This window comes from Marmota marmota, unplaced genomic scaffold (genome assembly GCF_001458135.2).
Source record: "Marmota marmota marmota unplaced genomic scaffold, marMar, whole genome shotgun sequence".
Lineage (NCBI taxonomy): Eukaryota > Metazoa > Chordata > Mammalia > Rodentia > Sciuridae > Marmota > Marmota marmota.
In genome coordinates, this window is record NW_026000068.1 from 12,173,394 (window position 1) to 12,180,328 (window position 6,935).

General features: G+C 43.9%; 2 long non-coding RNA genes across 2 annotated transcripts in view; one reads left to right on the plus strand and one right to left on the minus strand.

The window, feature by feature from the left end:
* Positions 1-362: 362 nt before the first annotated feature.
* LOC125619982 overlaps positions 363-6,935 on the plus strand; it is a 9,444-nt gene continuing 2,871 nt past the window's right edge. Inside the window, exons 1-2 of the long non-coding RNA XR_007351561.1 lie at positions 363-539; positions 1,774-1,958. This is a non-coding gene — a long non-coding RNA (uncharacterized LOC125619982). The remainder of the gene's footprint in view (positions 540-1,773; positions 1,959-6,935) is intronic.
* LOC125619981 overlaps positions 4,541-6,935 on the minus strand; it is a 23,803-nt gene continuing 21,408 nt past the window's right edge. The window contains exon 4 of the long non-coding RNA XR_007351560.1: positions 4,541-4,784. This is a non-coding gene — a long non-coding RNA (uncharacterized LOC125619981). The remainder of the gene's footprint in view (positions 4,785-6,935) is intronic.

Genomic DNA, 6,935 nt, shown 5'->3' on the forward strand with positions numbered 1-6,935 from the left:
GGTTACAAAGTCTCATAGTTGTGGGGTGGTCCTCCCAGCCCTCTGTAATTTTCATGCGTGACTTTTTTGAAAACGAACAGGGTACTCAGGAGCAGAGATTGCAGTGCAGCGGAAATGCTGGTGTCCCAAGGAGACATGACATCGAGACTTACTGAATGAACAAAATGTAGTCCAAGTTGTTCTAGGGATTCAGAAAGTGACATCTACATGATTATATGGTTATTTTTAAAGTTGTTACATTGTAGCTAAATAACAAACCATTTTCTGTTTGGCATCAGTCTTTCCTGGATGGTGGGGTAGGATACTATGCTTCCCCTCTGAATCCACTCTTTTCCGTTTCCAGTGTGCCCTGCAGGTCTGGCTGCATCAGTGGTGACTCTTGCTGTAGGGCCTCTTGTTGGGTCCAGCCAGTGGGAGGGAAGAAAATGATATTGGAGATGGCAGAGGGCCAAAGCAAGTGACCAGTCTGCGGTTCTCCTGGTCTGTGTGTTCACTTACTTCCTGCTGGATCTTTGACTACTGAACAACTTTCTCTGAAGGTTTGTGTGTTTGCTAACCTTGAGCAGGTGAACCAGTGAGCCAGCTTCCTTACCTCTTGTTAGAATTAGAAATTAACAAGGAATGGGGTGGAGTGGAATGGAATTTTACTATGTCTTCAAATAACAGAAGGAGTATTCTTGGCAAACGTGTATTCCCCAAGCAACATAACATACATTTGAAAATGTGCCATCTAAAACATAATCCAATCTGTTTTTTTTTTAATGATTCAGAAGATAACTTCAGTAGACAGCAGTGTCTCAAGGGTCATGATCATGACTAACAGTTATAATTGTACTAAAGATGTGTGGACAGTCTGTTTATCAGGACACTGGAGAGCAGCAGAATTTTCTATACTTTGGGTATAAAAATCCTTTATGCCTACTATAAAAATCCCTTATGAACACTGCTAAATTGCAAATAAAACAGAGACCTGGAAAAATGGTCATATCAAAGGACTTGCACTTTTAAATAAAGTCAGAAATATTTGTTGAATGTCTCCCAGGCTCCAGACATTCTTATGATCTGGTCCCTGTATTTCCTTTCAATTTTGGGGCAATCCAACAAAGTGGTTTTGTTCTGGCTGTTTTGTAGATGAGAAGTTCAATAACAGGATCATGGCCACACATCTGGTAGGGGACAGAACCCAGAGCAGAGGCCAGGCTTGTTAGATTCCAAAGTCCACCCTCCTTCATTAGACCAGTTGCTCCTGAAGGACTGTTGGGAGAGGATTAAGAACTCACAACTTGGCTCTTCTGAGCGTACATGGCTTGAACCGTCCTGGAGAGGTTACTCCCAGCCGGCTGTGGTGGCCAGAGCTTCCCTTTTTGTTCTTGCTTCTGGGTGGAACTGGTTCTTATGGCTTAAGCATTGGTCTGTGCAAAGGCTCAATACTCAGATATTCGCCTGCAAGACCATCCTTTGCGGTAATGGCCGGCAGTCACCAGGCTGCCAGATCCCAGGGCTGAATTTTTCACCCCAGGGGAGGGATGGCTGCCATTTTTCTGGGGAGTACCTGCAGGACTGCAGGTCGACTCAGGGAGCCCCAGGGCTGCAGGGGAGCTGTGATAATGAAAGCAATGCTTTTTACTTACTCTTGAAGAGCTGCCTCAAAGTAGCAGACCATACTCAGCAGGCAGAGGCACGCACGGCTCTTCATGTCCCATAATGAGGCAACAAGCTGTTCTATGAGAAGGCAAAATAAAAGCTTATTTTTCAATATTTTATGTTCCTCAGATGCAGCCCAAGTGCAATTAAATCCTGAAGGGCAACCCAGACCTGGAAAGTCTATCCCAGCTCTTCTGGAGGTGGTGGGCAGTGGGGACAAGCAGTGGCTAGGGAAGAGGATTGGATCCAGGAATGAGGCACTGGGGGTCCCCACCTGCACCTCACTTGGAGCCTGCTGTTGACAAACCAGCAAGGTGAGGTGGTCGAGTTTTTGAGAACTTGGGCTCTGGAGAGAGACTGCCTGTGTTCCTGTCCTGACCTTGGCACTTGCCTCTGTGCCTTAGTTTCATTCATCGCCTGTAGAATGGGAATAACAAACACATGTCTCCAGAGGGTTGTTGTGAGCCTTATTTGGGGTAATGTTTGTGAAGCATAAAGTACAGGATAAACTGCGTGTTAGTGACAGTTCTTACAATTCTCAATTTTCAGAGTCTCAGAGATGTGAATCAGCTTGGGTGAGATCACACAGCTGTTGAGTGAATTAGGGTTGGAACTCAAGTCTGCCCAAATTTAAAGCTGTTTTCTCACTTTTATACAGAAAAGAGTGACCCTGGGAGATCTGTTGTAAAAGTGAATGATGCCCAGCTAATGTCCCCTGGTGATATTTAGACCCAAAGAGGGAGAACTCTTTGGGTAACAACTTCTGATGCTGCCCAGGATAGGTGAGGGCATCAATGTCCACATCCTGGCAGTGTCCCGGGGCCAGGAAGTTAGACCAGGAGAAAAGAGAGACAAGTGTATTGTGCCAGATTCGAAAGCCAATATTGAAAACCAGTTCCAGGTGAGATTCCCCTGAGAGAATCCTTCAGACATGTGGCTTCAATGTAGGCCAGTTCCAAAATATTCTTCCCTTCTTGTTCTACCATTCTGTATTGGAAGTATTTGGGGATTGCTTTGCTGAGAAGGGTTGTTGATCATAGACATGAGCCATCAAGAATATAGGGAACCACAGTGCTATCAATACTTGTTCAGTGTGCTGTCTCCAAAACTGAGAATATTGGCTGCCATGTATTATGTGACCACTGACATTCATTACAAGAATGAAAGGGTGAATGAAGGAAAGAGGGTAAACTTAATGAATTGAAGTTTTGCGTGCCAGAGAAGAACAGAGAAGTGCTTCATGAATACCACCCGGGGTGAGCCAAATATGGCACCCAGGCCACTGGCTAGGAGACCAAAGCAGGGCAGGCATGTGAATAGCAGGTATTTTGCAAAGACTGCACACTTCCCCTCCTCCCCTTCCTCAGGGTGGGCATTGCATGTCAGGAAAAAGGACCCACCTACCCAGGGCCAGGAAGGCTTTCAAAATACAGGAGAGGGAAGCCCTGGAATACCAGTTTGTTACTTCCATGGGGCAGGGTAGCTGCTGGGCATCTCCCAAAAGCACACTGTGGGGGTGGAGGGGTGAGGTTGGTCTGGCAAGTTGGGAGGCTGTTTCAGTAATTCAGGTGAGAACTGAGGAGGGCTTGACTCAAATGCAGGTGGTGAGAACATCCTGGAGGTGGTGTATTCTGGATATGTTTGTAGGGAGGACCGTCAGCACTTATTGGACTCATCACATCCTGCCCTGAGGCCTTAGATGTCCCCAAAAAAAGTGAGTTTATAGTTTCCAGCTGAGAATGTTGGCCAGCCACCAGCAATTGCTAGGAACTGGCTTTTTTAGAATGACTGCTATATTCATTGTTTTTGAATTTCTGAGCACCATCTGTTTGGTTCCACGGTGTTTTTCTTTTCATACTTATTACAGATCTATTGAAATGGCATTGAATCCCACAATTTTGCACCTGGAAATCATTGTACCTTTTCCACTGATTTAGTTTTGCAGCTCCTCACTGTCCCTGTCTCTGTCTCTGTCTCTCCTTTGGCTATAAATGGCCACATATTTCAGAACCACACTGCCCTACAACTTTGATTCTAATGCAGGAAGGGAAAACTTTTGTGATTAGAGGTACCCTTAAATTGCATTAATGCCTCAGTTGGTCCTAATTCATGTGCTTGCAGGTGTCTGTGGCTCTGACAGAGACAGGGTGTGTGTGTGGTGCCAGGGATCCCCTTCATTCTACAGGTAGACTCTCACTTGCTCCTGAGCTCCTCCCATGAACCCCCTGGTTCTCTACTGGAACCAGAAAGTTTCCCCAGAGATTTGTTGCAAAGGCTGACAGTGTTAGGCCTGTCCTGCCTCTGGTGGTCACATTTACCTGCCAGCCATTATCTGCCCGTGCCAGGAATGTCACTTGAAGTAAGTCAGAGGGCATACCATGGTTGGTCTCCTTCCAAGAAGTCACTTTGGGCCCTCCCTTTAGGACTGCCTTCTTGCTGGTAGTGTCCTGTGCTCGTCCCAGCCTCCTGCTTGCCTCTGACCTGGGCTTTCCTGTTATCCCAGGGTATTGGCCCTGACTTCTGGCCTTGGCTTTGCTCATGTTCTGACCTGCACCTGTGAGTGCCACGTTCTGACTCATCCATAAGGACCTGGAAACTCCTCCGTGCCCTCCAGTCCAGTCTGGGTACCAGGCCTCTGCTCTTGCCATGACTCTTTCCTGTTGGTCCTGCTCTGTGGTGCTTCATGTCCCCCAGTGGCAATGGAGGCCATTGGGTTTGGCTGTCCCTAAATGTGCCTGTTTGGCTGAGGGAGAAGCTCAGGCCCAGTTCCTACGTCATTATGCAGAATGCTCCCTCTGGGCATCTTTCGATCATTCCACACCTGGACCTCAGAGTTTTGAGTTCTACTTCTCTTGTTATTCAACAAGTTTTGAAAACCCAACATTTTATTCTACATTCTTATTTTTTTGGATGAAACTAAGTAGCTTGATGACATCTTTTAAGCTGTGCTCATTGGCCCCTTTAAGGAGCGTGTGTGCTTTCTTGGGTACAATGGGAGTAAAGACATGCTCCCCTAAATACGGCATCTGTCATTTGAGAAAAGCAGAAGCAGGAAGCCACTTGCATCTTCCCCTTCCCCCTCCTGGGAGATGTGTCTTCAGTCTCTGATTTGAGGGAGTGTTTTCCTGCTATCCCTGGACCTGCAAGAAAAGAGCATTCATATCTTGAAAGACGGAGGACACAGAAGAATTGGGTTTTATACATTCATCCAATTGTACTTCTCCACAACCACCTGTTTCTTCATCAAACCTAGCATAAAAAAATACACATTTTTACTAGTCGTTTTACTTCTTAATTTCTGAAGTTTCCCATACCTCCTGGATAGTTACAGTAAATAAGTTTGTGTGCTCTTCTCTTGCTAATCTGTTTTCTGTTGAAGGAACCCCAATATGAATCTTAGTCATAGAAAGAAAGGGATTTCTTATCCCTGACAGGTACACCATCTGATTTTAGTATTTGTTTGTTTTCTGGAAGGTGGGGATTGCTTTTCTGCTTAAATTACCTTGTAACATAACTAATGTGACTAATTATGTTTTAATGCAAACAGGAATAGGCTTGGACTAGGTTAATGTTATTGATGATCATGATGAAGGTTTCTTTGTGAAAGAGAACACTATTAGGAAAAAGTCTAATGTGCTCCCTATGTGCTCTTTTTGGTAGGTAACCCAACCCCTGGTCTGGTCAAGGTATCTGCTTCTAGTACGGAACTCTGAGATAATTAAATGGTCAATTGGTGACCTAACAAAAATGCCCAAGGAAATTTAAACGATTATCAGTTTCTGACATCCAAAATAGGTTTTTGCTGCCAAATAATAGGCTTGAAACCCAAGTTCATTTTATAAAAAGGAAGGTATAAAGTGATCTTCAAAAATAATCATGATCTGAAACCTGCCTGTCTGTTCAGGAGTGACTTGGGAAAAGAGGGAGAAAAAGTCCCAGAAGGGGAAAAAAGAAAACATCTAGTGTGTTTCTGGAAGAGAATCCAGAGAAAGGACCACGTCCTTAAAGTTGGGAACACTGAGAGCTCGGGATTTTTAAAAATCAATTATTCATTTAATGTTTGGAGCTCCTGGAGGAGACGCTCTTATAGTTGGTTGGCTGGAAAGCTGGGGACAGCCCCATTGAAGTGATTTAGGAAAAGGAGTGGGCCAGGATTTTCTGTGCCCAGTTTTCTTCTGCTTCTGGGGTGTGGATGGGACCTAAAGTTTCCTTCATGCTCCAGCAGGAAGATGAAGAGAGAAGGAGGGGTGTTGGCAACTCCTGTGCTTATGAGAGATGGGGAGGCCAGGTCAGTGAAGAAGAAACACTGCGGACATGAATAATTCAGTTTGACTGGATACAGGGAGATCGTAGCAGGGTGTGTAGGAGCCCTTAACGAGACACCCTGGAAGGCTGTGCTTCAGGAACTCAATGATGGTCACCTTGGTTCTTGGAATAATAGAAAATCTTGCCTTCTTTTTCCTTCTGCTTCTATTTTTCTGATATTATTTTTTTAATGAGTAGTGTTCATTTTATAAAAAAGAAGGTATAAAGTGATCTTCAAAAATAAGAAAGGGGGTTGGGGTTGTGGCTCAGTGGTAGAATGCTTGCCTCACATGTGTGAGGCACTGGGTTCAATTCCTAGCACCACATATAAGTAAATGATTAAAATAAAGGTCCATCAACAACTAAAAAAAAAGATATACACCCCTTTAATATATAATTAATACATTAAAAAAAGGAAAGGCGATCATATTAGATGTTTTTCTGTAACATTTAAAAATTATTCCAAAGCCATCCTTATAATTTTATGGATATAAATCTCTTCTTTCTCGTCTCTTTAATGCATACATACAATTTTACACAAATGGAATCATGCATTTTGGTTCAATCTCCTTTTCTATTTTTCTTCTACCCTTGTGCACCCCATCTACAGCCCCCACCCTCTAGCTCCCCAGGAAAAGTGTTAACAATCTGGTGTGTGTCCTTTAGTACTATTTTCTACATAACCATTTATATATGACCATGCATGACTCTACATGTAGACTTGTACATATCATAGTCATATACATATATATGGACATTTAGACATAGGCATGTTTAGATACACTATAAGCATTTTTTTCTTAGATAACAAAGGTGGGATCACACTCTGAATATGTCCCTACACCTCACCTTTTGTACTCACTACCACCTTCTGGAGATACTCAAGGCCACTGCTGTAACTCCTATTCTCATTGCTTTGTGATTCTCTATGATGATGTTACATTATAATTCAATCATCCACAGGTGGGAGTTTTGAACATTCCCCC